Here is an 18,154-nt window from a genome sequence, read left to right as displayed (position 1 = left end):
AGTTATTTTTATAAAAGGTCAAATTTTGGTACTTTGAGCGTTGCTTTCCCCACCCCTTGGTGCCAGATCAATGACACTCAATCGTACGCAAGTAGGAAGCCTTTACAATGTGCCCGCTGATTTGGAACTATTTGAGTGAGCCTTTGGGTGGCAGCTCGAACATGATATTCAAACACCGCCTTTTCACATTATAGTTCCTGTTCTGGCTCAGCAAGTGTGATTAATCAGCTACCTACCCATTTTACTGCCTCGGATGACTCGCCAGTCTGTCGCAGCATTGTGGAAAAGGACTTATCTATCTGTGGTGACAGCAGCGTACATACACCTCACCAGCCTATCATCTGCACATGCATCCATAATCCCTCACGTTCGCAACAGCGACACCTTCGGCATCTTTAAATGCACACACTCGACAACTTTTTACCAGTGGGCCTCTGAGAGGCAGCCCGAATGTGATGTTCAAACACAGTCTTTTCATGCTACAGGTAATAAATAATCTATGTTCCATGCATTCACAGTGACAATAGATTCCTTGTTCTGCTGTCCTATGGCCCCACCACTGTACTGTCCTATACTATGTCATTATGCCATTTGTATCTGCATTTGTACCCTGCACCTTTTACCTCTCTGGAGGCATTGAGTTGAATCCCAGCCCTCATTCCCTTAAAGGAATACAGAGGGCCATCCAAAAAAATTTCAAATTAAGACATCTGATGAAAGTGTGTGTGTCATTATACCGAATAGCGCGAAAGTTTTTGATGTGTGCAATTTGTTTCCCAGAAAAAAACTCACATAAACATAGCTCCGCGCCTTCACCCTTAACTCACCACTCCAGCTATAACGAGGATGAGGAGGTATGATGGCACGTCACCGATGACGGCATAACGAGACTCGTTCTGGTTTGCCGGTCAGTGGGGGTCAGCGCCTTCTCTCTTTGCCGCCGTAAGCCTGTTTTGCCAGTTTTCCCGGAGAATTGGGGACAGAAGGAGCGGCCGAAGCATTACCGAGCAAGGAGAAAGGCTTTATCAGACCCCCGAACAGCCGAGTGACAGACGACAGCAGAGTAGCAGACAACATTTCTCTAGGCCAATCAGCGAGCATTCTCCTTATAGCATCAGCGCGAGTTTCCAGGCAGATCACAGGCTGGTACTGCTCTTCACCACTGTTGCGCACGGTCGCTTTTTGTGGCGTATTTTTGACTGTGTGTTGAATTGCGATGACTCTGTGGTGTAAATTACTTCGCGTGGTGCATCTTACTGGCCTACTTAACAGTTTTATAGGAAGAAAACTGGGTGTTAAAAATGACTTCTGTGCTACTTTAAGGATATGGTGAAGGACTTACTGTTTGGTCAGAAAGGAATGACAAATTATATTTTATCTACCGAGGGAAGTCAGTCATCAATTAACGCTAAATTACAAATCCTCGAAGCTAGAATGATACTGGTACAAACAGCCATCGGTTCTACTAACAAACTATGTGACTCAGTGACTAATTGTACAGCACAGATTGCTGCTCTGAAAGAATCGGTAACAATTACAAAAGTGTAACGATGACCTCGAAAAGTGCTCCCAGCGAAACAACATTGTAACATAGCCTCCCGGAATCTGATACTCGGGCACCTGATGCACTACTGCAGTCTGTGTGGACCATCCTTGCATTTGCTAACCAAGAGCGAGGGAGGCTCCGCCTCCTGGATGCCGGCCAATAGCAGGACGCGGAAGGTGGGCACTTCCCAAGCCTCTGCTCTCACCTAAGAGATGGCGCAGCGTTACCGTTGTTTTGCGTGTCACAAGGCTTCTGCCATGGCGCACCAATCTAACCAACTGCTTCGCCATCCGTTAACCAGCAGCTGCCGTTGTTTTGCCTGTCGCAAGGCTTCTGCCATGGCGCACCAATCTAACTAACTGCTGAACAAGGCTTAGACAGGAGTGTAACTACCGTTATTTCGCCTGCTGCAAGGCTTCTGCTATGGTGCACCAATCTAACCAATGGGTTCGCCATCTGTCAACATGGGAACGAGGCCCAGTGGGAGTCGCGCGTACGCGGGTTAACGGACTGTGAAGCCGTGGGATAGATTGATGTGCCATGGCAGAAGCCTTGCGACACGCAAAACAACAATAAAGTTGCGCCATCTCTTAGGCGAGAGCAGGGGCTTGGGAAGTGCCTACCCTCCACGTCCTCCTATTGGCCCGCATCCAGAAGGCGGATCCTCCCTCGCTCTTGGTCAGCAAACGCAAGGATAGTCTAGGCACAAACTGAAAGGTTCGAACATCCAACTGAATGACGACTTTTTGCCTCTCGTTCGTAATATACGTAAGAGACTGTGGGATAGCACACAGGATAGTAGGAACGGTGGCCACAATGTTGTTACGTGATATGACCACTTGTTATTGATGGAGAACTGTATGTTTGGTATGAAACTCGTAATCTGTCCAGAAAAGTGAATGCTCCTCACTCAGAAACTGCTCGCTTTTGACTACCTCATTCAGACTTGTTGTCACTTTTGAATGTCAATGCAAGAAGCATTGTTAACAAACTCAAAGAATTTCAATCTCTCTTATGTTGTTATAACCCACATGTGGTATCAGTTATGGAAACATGGTTATCTGAATGTGTCCCTGATGAAGAAATTACGCCAACCGATTACGATGACGTACAGATAGATAGACGTTCCCATGGGGGCAGTGTTGGCCTAGTTTTAAAAAAGGGCCTGCGGTTCATCTTGCTGCCTGATCTAGACAATGTGGAGTGTTTGTGGGGTAAGGTATATGTCGAGAAGTTGTCTTTTGTTGTCCGTGCTTTATATAGACCACCTGGGACCACCTATTCAAGAATACATCTGGCAACATTGCTTGATGAACTGCAGACTTACTCTATGATGTAATTTTGATCTCCTCCATATAAATTGGGGTACACTGAAACCTCAATACCACGATAAAACTGAAACAGAAACACTAATAGACATTGGCGATGCTTTCGAACTGGTACAGATAAAGAGCCTACCAGAACTGTTACTTTGCAGATTCCCTCAATGTTAGATCTTATTTTGCTATCCTATAATCTCCAGCACAATCCAGCAAGGAGTATAGACTGGAGATGCTTGAAGGTTTGTCTGATTATAAAGCTGTGTTTGTTAGTATTAATATCCCATTTGTGTTGCCTCTTCTGTTACCATCCCTATGTACGATTTCGGGAAAGCAAATAACATGTCAATACTATACGAGTTGAGTTCTTATTTAAAATCATTCACCGCTCTAGCAAGAACCCAGGATGCTGATTTATTATACACAGAGTTTCAAGTTGTTGTGCAAAAATGCATATCGCTATTTGTGCCAGCTAAGTTTAAGAATAAGAACTTACAGCAACCTAGGTATACCAGAGCGATCTTGCAGTTAAAGCTGCGTATTGCAAGGGTAAGAACTTGTCTCTTAAAAAAACGCTGCACATTACTGTAGTTGGAATTTAGCATATGAGACGTACTCTAAAGCAAAGGCTTGAGTTTGCAAAATCCTTTTACTGCAACGTATCACTGTCAGTTTTCTAAAAGTCTAACCCTAATAAATTTTAGAATTCTATACTGCCAAAACACAAGCATTCTACATCATTTTTAGTGAAGACAATCCTTATGTTATTGCAACTGCGTTCAATGAATGCCCTATAAGTGTTTTCTCTCATGATGATGTCTATCCTTAATACCAACATTGTACTCTATACTCCGGGTTGGGACAACATTTCAATTGATCCTTCTGGCATGTTGAGTATTTTACTCAAGCTGGATTGTAAAATGAACCGCGGGCCTGACTGTATTTCTAATGTTTTCCTGGAGAATGAAAATTGTCACCGACTTAACGCAATGGGAAATAACAATTTATTTAGACGTTTCGTCTCCTCTACGGGAGACATCATCAGTGCAAGGCTAGGGACGGGAATGAGGAGCACCAAAACCAGTCTTGCTATTTAAGGGTTTACCGAGGCCAGAGTACAGTCCAGGAAGTGGGCCACGGTTGGCATTACATGCTATTGGCTCCCTTTGTATGTGCCATTACAGGTGGGCAAAAGTCCTCACGGTCTTTGCCCTCACCTCAGTTTTTCTGAACGGAGCTTTGTCCTCACCTCACCTCAGAAAAAATTCTGGAATTTTTCCTCACCTCCCCTCACCTAAAAAAATTCCAGAAATTTTTCCTCACCTCTCCTCACCTCAAAAGTCTTTCAAAAAAATTCCTCACCTCACCTCACAAGGTCTTTTGAAACTTTTCCTCACCTCACCTCAAAACTGTTTCAAAAAATTTTCCTCACCTCACCTCACAAGGTTTTTGAAACTTTTCCTCACCTCACCTCAAAAAACTTTTTTGAAAATTTTCCTCACCTCAATTTTTTTTTTGAAAATTTTCCTCACCTCACCTCAAACATCACCAGAAAAATTATCCCTCACCTCACCTCAAATATCGTGAGGTGAGGGTGAGGAAACCCTCACCCTCGCACACCCTCGTGAGGGTGCCCACCTCTGATGGGAAATGCACTGATGCATCGGCATCTGACTCGAAATTTACGGGAAGTATTAGCAACGTGATTGGTGCTACACGCTTTGCAGCGCTGGTGGGACATTGTTTGAGGTGGGCACGGTCTCGGCACCTTGTACCTGCACTTGCGAGTGAGCAGGCCCTACAAGAATTAGCTTGCAAGAATTGCGATGGGCGTCACAGTAGCTGAGTCACCCGCATACTTAAGCAGAACAGCTGTAACCACTATGCGTTGCGCCTAATGTCGACTACGCACTTAAAATAGACATGGAGTTCCTGGTGAGTAAAGCTAGCTACGTGCTGTCTACCAGTTGTGCCGATATTCTGAAACACCTTTGTACTGAATATCGTTTGACGATTCGCAAATAATCGATTAGCTAGTTTTAGATGTTCATAGGTTAATTGGTGCTCACGAAGGCAATGGGAGTGGTTCGTGGTCGCTATGTATGGCCTACACTTTTTGTTTCCTTTGCGGGTCCTGACTCCGGAATGGTAAAACCATGCCGTGCCAAGCAGGTGTCAAAGATTAAGTGCCAAATCTCGACTCTCAGCTTCAACGCATCATGCCTCCCTCATTACATCATGGCTAGGCAAAGGCATGCTCGCCACCACCGAGTGAGGCTCCAGGTGCATCGCTGTTTCGTTCATCGCATTCGCGTGGCATCCGCCGAATTGAGAGCTCCAGTGGCTGTCAAATCGAAGGGCAGCTTTGGGATTGATAATGCTGTGACCATATCAGCGCTACCGCTGTCGTGCCCGTATCGCGCCCTACCTTGTGTGGTGTCTGGGAATGTGCAGTCGGAGTCTACAGCATGTGCCCTGGCAAACCTGCACAAATTTTTTTGAAGAGAGCGAGAAAAGTAAGGAGAGTGAACCTATCTCTTCCGCTACTTACGTTACAAGCCGGTTCTACCTTTGACGTAGCTCGCGTTTGTAACTCAAGTAGCGGGAATGTAGCGCTAGTTTTTCTTTTATCACTCTCTTTGAAAAAGAAATCATTGCAGAGTTTCTGGGGCACACTGTAGACTGCTGACCCATCATAAAATAATATAAGAAGTCCTCACATAGTCAATTTTAGGAAATTTTCCCACACCTCAGCCTTACCTGAAAAAATTTTTCCTAGCTTCACCTCACCTCAAAACATTTAAAAAAATTTCCTCACCTCAACCTTCCCTAAGAAAATTTTCCCTCACCTAACCTCACCTCAGCCTCCTCGAAAAAATATTTCATCATCTCTTCTCACCTGAGCCTTCTTTAAGAACATTTTCCCTCACCTCACCTCAGCCTTCTGTAAGAAAATTTTTCCCTCGCCTCACCTCACCTCAGCCTGCTGTAAAAAAACGTTCCCTCACATCACCTCACCCTGCTGTAAAAAACTTTTCCCTCACCTCACCTCTCTATTCTTTAAGAAAATTTTCCCTCACCTCACCTTGCTCTAAGATTTTTCCTCACCTCACCTCAAGCATCGCTCAAAATATTGCCCCTCACCTCACCTCACCTCAAATTCCGTGAGGTGAGGGTGAGGGATCCCTCACCCTCGCGTGCCCTCGTGAGGGTGCCCACCTCTGGCCACGATTCAAGGAATGTTCTCGGTCCCCACCGCTGTTCGGTGACAGCACCCTTGTAGTCGAACACGTGTCCCATTGTACAGCAGTGGTCCGCGAGCTCAGTGTTTGACCTAGTTGCGTTACCTAGTTGCGTTACCTAGTTGCGTTACCTAGTTGCGTTGACCTAGTCGCGTTGACCTAGATTTCCTGTACTGTTTTGCAGAAAGATCATCTAAATATTTGAGGATTACCTTTCAAAAATCCCTGGAAACTGGTGTGGTACCATGAAGTTGAAAAACACCCAAGAAAATCCCAATACATAAGACTGGAAATGAGCAGCTTCTTGGTGACTACAGACCAATATCATTAACGTGTACATCGAGTAAAACACTCGAACATATCTTGAATAAACATATAAGATATTTTTGGAATGCAACAAAAATCTATTTCCCCGACAGCAGACTTTCTGTCGTGGTCTTTCCACCACTACCCAGCTTCTGGAATTGACGCACTTTCTTGAATCTGCCACGCATAATAGAATTCAGGCTGACAAAATTTTTATAGACCTATTGTAAGTAATTTGATAGGGTATCACACAAAAAATTTATTTTAAAACTTAGGGCTGTTCTTAAAAATGACCACTTTGTAACTTGAATATCAAACTACTTAACACATCTCACTCATTCCCGAATGTGTTATATATCTCTTTTTCGTTGTTCCTCAGGGCCCTGTACTTGGACCGCTGCTCTTCTTACTGCAGTGCTGACACACATTCCTGTAGAGCTAAGACTACATCCTGATGATTGTGTCTTGTATGCTAATAAAGAATCAGATGTAGACCAGCTTACACTCAATAGATCGCTTGAACTGTTTCATGATTGGTGTATGAAATGGCAGCTGGAGACTAATTTTGAAAAATGAGCAGTGATTTCATTTACCAATGGCAGGAATCCTCGTATACCAGGCATTCTGGTATGGCTGTTGTAATTAATCAAGTGGTAGTTCAAGTACTTAGAGGTGCTCTTTTCTTCTGACCTTAGTGGAAAGCTCACACTGATTATGTGACGTCCAGGGCTCTTAAGAGATTTGCCTACTTGAAGCATACTCTAAAACTGGCCTCTTTGGATTCTAAGCTCTTGGCATACAAGACCTTGACTTCTTACTCCTGCACTTGACTTACTGAACTTTGTCGCTCTTGGTAGGGTCACTCAATACTCTTTCTGGTCAGGAAACTCACGCGAGAACTTCATTTCGACGGCGGAGCGGCGCTTGGCGGTGCAGCGATCAGTCGGGGGGAGACTTTCGTGTCCGCCGGTGCCTGCGCGTATGGCTTGTATAGCGTTTCTATGGGTGTTTGGAAGTGTACACTTTTTCTTTCTTTGTGCTTGCGTTTTGAGCGCGTAAGCAGAGGTTCTTTTTTGAATATCCATGAAGACTATTGCAATCTTTGCACTCTGTTCATATGTAAGAATGATCTACACATATAAAGGAGACTTCGCCTCATTCGAGCATGCAGCATTTCGTGATGGCTATATGTTCTTCATGGAAGGGGATCCTTAACTTGACAAGGACTGAATGAACGTATCTTTTCTGCATCTAAAAAACAGCGATGACTTGGTCTACGGGAATAAACAGAAAACATTCGCTAATAACCTTATTGGAGGTGTACTGCGATGAGCGTGGTTTGAGCTCCTTCAAGTTGATCACTGTGTGACATGTGTAGCATCAAACACTAAGAACCGTAAAATTTTCAAAGGTACATCATTCAACATGATATCAATACAATAACACATCTTAGGGTACAACTTGGGGGGAAAGATGCAATGCCAAGTCGGCTTAGTAAACGAAGTCCGCTCATACCTATTAGTTTTTGCTGCACCGGAAGCAGGCAGAGGGAGGGGTGATGTATCTATTCATCTTTTTTTTTTTTCTGCAATGCTTCTGCAATGCCTCAAAAGCTTCTGCAGACCGTAAACTACACACTCTAGAGCCCATTCATGGGTGTTACTAAAAATATATAGTTTCCTTGTCTTCATCCTGAATTTGAAGAGAAAGGCTAAAACAAGAGATTTTCACTCCTTCCCCTGCTTATCTCTAATTTTTCTTCTTTTTTTGTTACCACATATCACCGTGTTGTTCTCGTAAATGTAGTTTTTGGGCAAACCGAATTTCTTTTGACTTCCTAAATAAAACTCCATTCCACCATTTTAAATAGTTTGTTCCGCGAAATGTCCTGGAACTCATCTGACTCATATGCCGAGGCTATCTACAATGCGATGATAGCGTAGCCGTTGAGTTTGACATCTGAATCTTGTCAGCCAAATTCTATAGTTGGAAAGCGCTATCAGGCCACACTTCAGCAGAGGAAATTCTATAGTGTTAATTTAATAACCTGGCTTGAATCTTGTTGGAATCAGCAAAGGAAAATATCGTTTCCTATGTAATTACAGAGTATTCATCCAAACTACATTCAGGAGGCACCAATCACGAGTTTTCCCGTCACCTCTTCCCAAAGTGTGTAAAAATTGCTCTCTACAATATGTTAAACCTTGTGCATGGCACTGCGCCACATAAAAAAAAGAAGAGAAGAAAACAATAGAAGTATATTTCCTTGCCGAAAATGACCAAGTCATAAGATTTATAGCATGTGTATCCCCCCAGTTCTCATACCGCAAGAGATCATTTTAGATTATTAAAATACAGGACTTCTATACGTACTTCATCTGAAGTCTTATCTGTCTGCGCTGAAATAGAATCACCTCATAATTTTATCTCTGTTCAGGTTACAACAAACTGCTATGAGGAAAACAAGAAAATCACACGTTTGGAAAGTTTCGCCCTCACGTAATAAGTACAGAAAGCATCATTAGCTTACAATATATCACTGGACTGAGTGGCTGTGCAACAAAATGCAATAACATGTTTTTCGACCATCACTGAGAGCCACGAGTGAGACCAAATTAAAATTTTCCGTCAAAGAAAGACAACAACGAAAGTTGTAATACACGCATCAAATCTGCAAATTTACGTCGACTGAACTGAAATGTGCCGGCTCAAATCATGAATCGCTTCGAGCATGAGCTGTTTCTGCTATGAACACGAACTGAACTTTAAAAATTAGCTCATCAAATATTCCCTGAAAACACGCAGTGCTGTGGAAACGTCGTCTGCTCCACGAGGGTGTCTCCCCTCGAACGACACGACAGCCCCAAGCAGGAGCAATTGTCCTTAAGTGACCTAGTCTATTGAATTCGACTGGAGTTTCCTGACCAGAAAGAGTATTGAAGGACCGTGCGCTCGGTAAACGGGGATCGCTTGAAAGGCTGAAGTATTTACACTTATTAGTAAACAAACAGGTTTGCCATGAGAATTTATATCTCTCGTTTGTAGGACCTTCGTCCCTTCGCAGTGCGCACCCCCTAAACAGTGTGCCCTTCCAGTCGCGTATAGATGTTTTCGAGTACAGTTCTTGCCCCACAGACATTTGCAAACTGGAATGCTTAGATGGTAGAGTTATGAAACTTGATTTGAGAGAGTACTGTCTGTAAACCTGCCGCTGCCCTAGCCATCTTAATGGCTGCAATATGTAAAAAAAAGGAGAAAGAAATGAATTTTGGTGCACCATTACTGTCACCGCACACTACCAATGTTAGCACGGTTTTTTCTCTGGGCACTAATTTTGGGGCCCTCTAGCCGTGGAACCCTTCAAAATCTGGGACTAATATTCTGCAATCAATGTCTCTGCGCCACCATGAAACATCTTGATTTTCTTCACAAAAATCTGCAATGGTCGAGCAGCATGGCTGGATCAGTTGGCGTGGAATGCACCAACTGGTTTACAGCATTGAGCAAAAAACCAAAGATAATTGTTCAAAGCAACTTTTTCATGCGTTCAACCAGAACGAGCGACTGCTGGTAACCACCACAGTCACACATACGCACCTGAGGATTCTCTTGGATGCCCATTGGGTGAGCATGACATGTGTGAGGCTGAAAGTGGGTCAGTAAGAGCTCAGCTGATCTCTGTTGCAGAGTTCTAGACTTCATGAAGGTAATGGAATCAGAGGTGCCCCTTGTGACAGACACCTTTGGTAGGCTTGGTCTTCTGTTAGAAGCGAAGTTTCAGAAATTGTCACGAAGGACACTGAACCCGGGTTTTGAAGCAAGGATGACGTCGCTTTTGAAGTGCACCAGCACATCAGGCTGCACAAAGTCTGTGTCACCATTCCTACCTCTTTCTGTGATGTTGTCCGCAACATGTTGGATTCTGTAAGGGAAATAGAACTTCCAGTAACAATCGACATTTCCATTGGTTGCTTTTGGAAAGAGGTAAGAACATGTCATCCTGTCAGGAAATTAGAGTTGGGAATACGAAGTTGAAGAAACTGGTCCGTTCCGTTCGAGTCCCTCAGTGCTGCAAATCTGCACCGACACACTCACGTTCTAGATGTGCTTATCTTACCTGTTACATTATGAACACGTAATTCAATTCAAACTTCCATTACTGTACGGCAATGTGGGACAACATAAGATGCAAAGCAAAATGTGACATTTTTTGCTCGACACCGCATATCTTATAAATGAACTGCTTCATAGACTTCATACTTTAGAGAGAGGTGTCTCCATGCATCAGCTTTATGTGACTTTGCAATTGTCATGACTGGTGCATGCACCGAACAGGCAAAAAGAAGTATCCCCATGCCTCCCTGCCTGGTGAGTGAACACTTGCCTGAAAGGGAGGAAATTTCTGTAATTAATTTTCTTTTAACCAGTGAAGCGGTGCTTTACAAGTTTACGATGTGAAACAAATTTTGTATTCATTTGTTTATTTATCCAGCTTGATTTGTAAACAATATTTGCTCGCTGGAGTTCCTATTTTTGAGGAAAAAATTTAGGGCACGCATGCGGCGTAACCCGACAGTGTGTGATTTAGGAACAGCAGCTGACGAAAAGTCAGAGTGGTGGTGGCGAGATTTGAACCCACACCTCTCTGGTTGGCAGTCACATGTGCAACGCTTACACTACGGGGACATTACACTCATCAATATCACCAAGGGCTCATTCAGGAAGACATAGACACATATTCACTCTGGCCTGTTCCTTCTTATTTTCTTCCATGGATATTCACAAGATCATGATCCCTAAGGACATACCTGTTTTTGTTCTTTTTCCAAAATGGAAGTTCAAATAAAACATCATGTTTCATTGCAAGTTTTGTCTTATTTTGCTTACTTTACCATAAATGTGTTTTTCGCCTATTTTTCCTACGTCAAACCAGAGTTGTGCCTAACTCGTTACAAGTAACTCGTTACTTGGTAACGGTTACTTTTTGGTATCGAAGTAACGATTCAGTTACTTTTCAAAAAGTGGTAATAGTAACGGAATCAGTTACAAAAATTGATAACTCGTTACTGACGTTACTCGTTCCTTTTCTTCAGCGCGGGGGAGCACATTTCGGCACTGCGTGTGGTGCAATGCGTGCAGATTTGACCTGCGTGACCCACGACCACGTGTGACTCAAACTATTATTGCAGTCCCTCCCTGGATGTGTTGTTGACGTGCAGAATCGTCTTAAACGAAGGCCCTTGTCTTTTCTCTTGCCTTCCGTAATCTCTGACCATCACTCCTTCCCAAGAACGGGCACCAATTGTGCTATGGCTACAAAAACCGTGTTTCGACTTCTAGCCTTTTCTTGTCTTTGGCAAGCTTCTGAACACCCTAAATTATGACACAGCCCCTTGTCTGCTTTTGGGAACCGTTGGGAATCGGTGGCACGAAAACCGGTGCCTTTTCTTGTGTTTTCATAACCTCTGATCATGCCCACTTCAGCAGCAGATGTCACGAAAGAGAACGAAGATCACCGATGTAAATTTCGAGTATCAGCTTCTTGTGAAGTGCAATTTCTCATTAATAATGAGTTGAACACAAGTGACGGCATGTTTGTTGGCTCCTTCAACTACGCGGCGGTAACGTAATAGTAACTCATTACCTGTGAGTAACGAGAACTCGTTACTTTTGTATGTTGGTGACGAGTAACGTATGTAGTTACTTTTTTCTGAAGTAACGAGTAATGGTATTTAGTTCCTATTTTTTGGTAACGGGCACAAGTCTACGTCAAACTGAATTAACATGCTGCTAGGTTTTTTAAAAAAATTTATTTTTTCTCAAATGAATTTTGCAAAACATTTTGCAAAACGCCCAGCTCCAGAAACCCGAGATACACCGAATCATGATGATGATAATGATGATGATGATGATGATGGTTAGGGTTTATCTGGTGCATCGACAGCTATGGCCATAATGTGCCAAATGCTCGTGAGTACATGAAACTGAGTTAAAAATATACCGATGCAATTAAATGAAAACTATGTCTGTAAGTAAAACAAACTGCGGTAGTCAAAAATGGACAAGCTATAACCTCATAGCTTATTGAGAATATTTAATGTCTTGTAAAAAGTGGAATACCTGTTGAAATAGTACAAATGGTTCATCACCCTGTAACAGGGTCGGGTGGAACGGCGGGAAATACTTATAAAATTGTGGATAGTGTACCTTGCACTGCTCCTCAAAAGAGGGACATGTACAGAGAATGCGTAAAAAAGTCAGCTGAACTCCACAATGCACACATTCAGGAGGGTCCTCACGCCGGAGTAAGAAGCCATGTGTCAAGTACGTGTGTCCAATTCTTAGTCGAGAGGCTAATGTGTCTTGTAAACAGCTTGATGAACTTTGCATGAGTCTTCTCACATAGAGTTTTATCATGTGCAGCTTGTTATTTTGTGTGGCTCAAAATTCCTGCCACTTATGACTGACCGCCCTCCTCAGCAGGGGTCTCAAATCCTGATGAGGAAAGCCAGCAGGAGTGATCTCTCCCAAGAGAGCGACCTCAGCAGCACGGTCAGCCTTTTCATTCCCCTGTATGCCTACATGGCTGGGTACCCAACAAAGGGTCAAGCGATGACCCCTGTGCAAGCCGCCCTCTGTTGAGCACAGTGTTGGCATCGCGCTTTCTGGACAACAGTGTTTTTTGTTCACTGCAGTCCACAAATAGCATGCAGAGTGCTGAGAAAATCTGTGTAGACTACGGATGATTTATTTCCATTTGCAAGGATGAAGCACAGTGATGCCCAATGGTTTCAGCGCTGAAAACTGAAAAGTTTTGATGGAAGCAGCTAGCCTTTGCAACGTTCTGTGTAACCATGGTGCACGATACACAGACTTCGCTCTTCGATCCATCTGTATAGAAGGCAGCATGGTCGCCGAAACTTTCCCTCAAAGTTCCAAACTCCTGCTTTAAAACTACAGTGCTTGTATTTCACTTGTCGTACCTTGTTAAGGAAAAGTTTGACGGTATAACTAGCTGGAAAGGAGGTATTCTTTCATTACATTTTGAAAGTGAAGAATGATGGAGCATAAAACCGTACAATTCAGCATTCTGCCATGTTCGCAAACTAAGTGGACGAATGACTGTTGGCTTGTTCCGGAACATTTGTTCAAAACGAGTCCCCCTGACAGAGGAGAGTGCAGCGTGTTATGTGTAGCTGAAAATTTTTAGTGCATAGAGGATCCCAAGGTAGGCCCGTCGTGTTTCAAGAGACCACTCATTGCATTGTACATAGAAACTTTGCACAGGTGATGTTCGGCATGCTCCCAGGATTAATTGCAAAACCTGATAGTTGACAGGATCTATGCATTTTAGAGCAGACTGCCGGGCTCACCTGTACACTATGCACCCGCAGTCAAGTTTAGCCCTGACAACACAGGTGCAGACGCGGTGCAGTGTTCCACGGTCTTCGCCCCAGGATCTGTGGGCGATAATCTTAAGAAGGTTCAAAAGACTGAAACATCTAGTGTTCAATTCCTTGATGTAGAAAACAACTAAGTTCTTTGTCAAGGATGACACCAAGGAATTTGTGTTTGCTCTTCACAACAAGTTCTTGACGGTTCATTGTAAGCTAGGGATCCAGGAACATCCCTCTCATCTTCACAGGAGAGGAACATCCCTCTCACTCTTGAAAATGGGACACAGACAGTTTTTTCAGCTGAGAACTTGAAACCGTTGTCATTTGCGCACTTTACAAGATTATTGATGGTGACTTGAAGTTGTCTTTCACATCTCGATATGCTAGCAGAAGAGCATGATATCCAAACGTCATCCACATATAGAGAGTATGTAACCCAAGGGGGAATGGCATTTGCAATGGAATTCATTTTAAGAATAAACAGGGTGACACTGAGCACAGATCCCTGCGGGACGCCATTTGCTTGTACAAATGGGCGTGACAATGTTGTGCCAAGTTTGACCCTGAAGGTGCGTCCCCGAAGGAGGTCAGTGATATATTGCAACAATTTACCACGTATTCCACCAGAGTACAAATCACGAAGGATACCATACCGCCAAGTGGTATCGTAAACCTTCCGCAGATCGAAGAAGACTGACATGCAGTGCTGCCTTCTCACAAAGGCTTCTCTGATGGATGTTTCCAAGCGAACAAGATGGTCAACAGTGGAACACCCCGCTCTGAACCCACACTGGTATTTGTCTAATAACCAATTTTGTTCAAGGTAGTGCAGCAGACGATAGTTGACAATTCGCTTAAACATTTTCCCTAGGCAGCTTGTGAGGGCTACAGGCCTGTAGCTTGATGGATTTGAGGGATCTTTCCCTTGTTTCAGCAATGAAATACACTGTAGCAATCTTCCATGATGATGGCATCTGCCCCTTGTCCCAGACCTTGTTGAAGAGCTTGGGTAGATATTCTTTTGACCCCTTTGACAGGTGCATAAGCATGAAATATGTGATACGGTCTGATCCAGAAGCACTGATTTTTACTGAAGGCAGTGCTTCCAGGAGTTCTACCAGTGTAAGAGTCTGGTTATAAGAATGCCTCTCCCCGTCTTTGACTGGAATAACGTGTCTTCCCGATTGTTGCTTCACAAACAGAAAGTTCTTGCTGTAGTCAGGACTACTTGATACATCATGAAAATGTTGACCAAGAACGTCAGCCTGCTCAACCAAGCTGCTACACGGAATGCCATAGACATCGAGCAAAGGAACTGAAAAGCCATTGTAGTCTCTTTTAATCTTCCGAAGTCTATCCCAACCTATCTTGGATGGAGTTCTGTGTGTCAAAGAGAAAACAAGGCGCACCAATAGGAACATTTGGCCTGCTTTCTGGTACATTTGGCCTTTGCACGTGCCTTCTTGAGTGAAAGACGGTTTGCTGGTGTCCAGTATCTATGAAAGATCTCCCATGCACAGTTTTGTTCCTTGTGTGTTTTGCATTCTTCAGTTCACCAAGGTTTGGGATGCTTGAGAAGACATCCAGATGTTTGCGGAATGGCTCGTTCAGCAGCAGCTATAATTTTTATGGGTGACAACATTATTTTCATCCTTGATCGACATTATCTCCCACGAAAAAGACGCCAATTTGGCCCCTTCTCTGAACACATTCCTAAGTAACAAGTGGAAAGTGTTTTGCAGGTATGCACTGTGGAAGGACTACAGCCACACCAAGAGATGCACGTGCGCTGTCTGTACGGTCCTTCCTAAAAACATTATGTCGATGGAGAGGGTTTAAGTTTTCTTTGTGTAGGTATGTTTCTTGCAGACAGAAGCCTTGACAGTTCCACTGAAGGAATACCTGTCCCATAATAAGAATGGAAATAGGGAGGCCAAAGGGACCCTGCGCATAGTGTGTTAAGGGAGTGGAACCCTTGGCAGGGGAAGCCTCTGTTTCTCCTTCAACTTTCCTCTACCTCGACCTCCGTGTTCTTCTCTTTGCTCCTTCCCTTGCGAAGGGACATTCTGGTACATTGTACCTGGAAGACTCAAGCTCCATTGAGTTTGTGGCAGTCTGGGATGAGCTCCCAGTGAGCCCACCCCAACCTGAAAGCGTGCCATCTCACCTACGTAGAGATTGTGGCAGGAGCCGACGGAAGCGAACTCTCCGCAGACTTTTCTTGTTTGGGGAGTGTGGAGTGGAAGCCCAGAAGTTCGGGTCCCCACGGATACTCTGAGTGGTGCCACTCCCCGGCGCACCACTTCAGAGAAAGATCCTCTTTTCTGAAACTCCATTTGTGTCTTCACTGCTTTGTATGTCAGCTACTATACAGTTTTAATTTGTAAGATTTCTTTTTCGTCGCTAAAGCATGGGCAACTTCTTGAATAGGAGGGTGGTTGCCTTCGCAGTTGACACAATGGAAACACTGTATTGCAGGACTCTTGAGTATTGTCATTGCCATCACCCGCGCACTTGGGGCAGATCAGGAGCCCAAGCACAATTGGGAATGGTGGCCAAATCTCTGACACTTGAAACATCGATGCGGGTTGGGTATATAGGGTCGGACATGGCAGTTTACGTACCCAGCCTTTATTTCTGCGGGGAGTATGTGCAACTCTCCATCTCGCCAGCATAGGTCTGGTTGCAGCACTTCCCATCTCCGGCTCTGTTTAAGTTTTAAGTTAATAGTGCATTATTCCAGTCAATGCCAAGTTCATACTCGACCTGGTAAATGTATTAATGCCTAGGAATGCATTAGATGCTTAGAAGATCTCTTCACGGTTCCATTAAACATGTTGCAGGGTGCTTCTGAGCATAACGCAAAGGCATATGACTGACACTTGGTTTGGGTAAGCTCTGTCACTTACGCATTAAGTGCTATAGGTACTTTTAACATCTTTCAGCAGTGTTTAAACAATATCTTTGATTTCCTTCTACTCTGCCTAAGAGATCTGTTACGTACTTGATGCAATACGTAATTGTTACCACACCTGCATTAATCGAGCTTTTATAAATAAATACAGTGTTTCGATTTCTGCTTTACTCGCTAAGGAATTATTCTTCGAGTAGCAGGAATAAAGAAATGGTCAAAGACAGGTTCCAGTAGTGACAATGAAATCAAGACTGCCCTCGGTAGTGACGTGCCAGAGGCACATCTGGGGGATGAACAGCCAGACAATGCCCCGATTTTGTCTGAGACAAGAAGGATGCTTGGTTTGCTCCGTAACAAGGTAGAGCGCAGCGGCAGTGGGAAGCGTCTCATGCGTTGCATTAAATGCAAATTAAATGCGTTGCATTAAAGTGCTTGAAGATGCTTTCTTGCTCCCAGACGTGAACGCCAAGCAGACTGCTAATAGAGAGTTCTTTCCCTCTCAGGTGATGTTGAAAACTAAATGGTTTCGGAATTGTTTACAAGCCCTATTACTTTGTAGGAACACTTTATTTTTTTGTACATTTCATAACATAGTGCACTGTGGTAACATTGTGGCTATCTAATTGTTGCCGTTCACTGAACTTGAGATCCTGCTTATATCAAAAGTTTTTCCGGGTTTTACGACTTCGAGTTATCGGAGATTTACTGTAATTGCGATTAGGTAGCTGAAGTGGCACTGTCACTGGTTCAGATGGAATCCCTGCATCATTATGAAGTGATATGCTGATGTTGTTGGGCAGGCACTTGTCCATATTTTTAATTTATATACTACAGTGCTCCGAAGGGTGGTGATCCATGTGCTGTAACTAACGACCTATTTTGCTCTTGTATGCCTTCTCAAAGTTATTTAAGAAAGTAGTCCCTGTGGCGCTACATCATTTTATGCAGACTAAAATTTGTGATAACCAACATAAGTTTTTTAAATAGAGGTCAGTTGAAACAAACCTGTGTTCCTTCTGAAAGGTCAGATATGCTGATTTTGAAGTGCCGCAGAACTGACCAATACTCGCGCTGTGTGTTCATTAGCGAACACTGAACATGTGTGAGAAATATCTTGGTCCAAGTGTTTGTAGTTTTTAGAAAACATTTTTTTGTTTCCCGCCCGCCCGTCAGACTGTCTGCAAACCCTGCGCACAGGAGCACCGACGTCACTGCTCTAGGTTCATCTGCCTTTGGCTTGGCATGAGCTCTTGGCTTCACTGTTTGATATAGAAGGTACGTTACAATAGTTCTGATGATTTGCCTTTTGCACTTTTTTGTTGCTGGGTTACTGTTGAACATGCAATCCTTTCCGACACACAGAAGCTGATGTCGTCTCTGATAACGTTTTAGACTGTAATCAGCGTCCGTTAAGGAAGGTGCCTTTACAA

General features: G+C 43.7%; 1 long non-coding RNA gene across 2 annotated transcripts in view; it reads right to left on the bottom strand.

Annotated features, from left to right (window-relative positions):
• Positions 1–18,154, bottom strand: part of LOC135388484 (uncharacterized) — a 33,432-nt gene that overhangs the window by 8,466 nt on the left and 6,812 nt on the right. Inside the window, exons 2-3 of one of the 2 annotated variants that reach the window (XR_010421411.1) lie at positions 10,674–10,797; positions 10,011–10,335 (exon numbers count right to left, since the gene is read on the bottom strand). This is a non-coding gene — a long non-coding RNA (uncharacterized LOC135388484). The remainder of the gene's footprint in view (positions 1–10,010; positions 10,336–10,673; positions 10,798–18,154) is intronic. The other variant, XR_010421412.1, reaches the window with a different exon arrangement.

Source organism: Ornithodoros turicata, chromosome 3 (assembly GCF_037126465.1).
Source record: "Ornithodoros turicata isolate Travis chromosome 3, ASM3712646v1, whole genome shotgun sequence".
In the NCBI taxonomy this organism is placed as follows: Eukaryota; Metazoa; Arthropoda; class Arachnida; order Ixodida; family Argasidae; genus Ornithodoros; species Ornithodoros turicata.
Note: the sequence above shows the minus strand (reverse complement) of the source record. Positions and strands in the feature narration are given on the sequence as shown.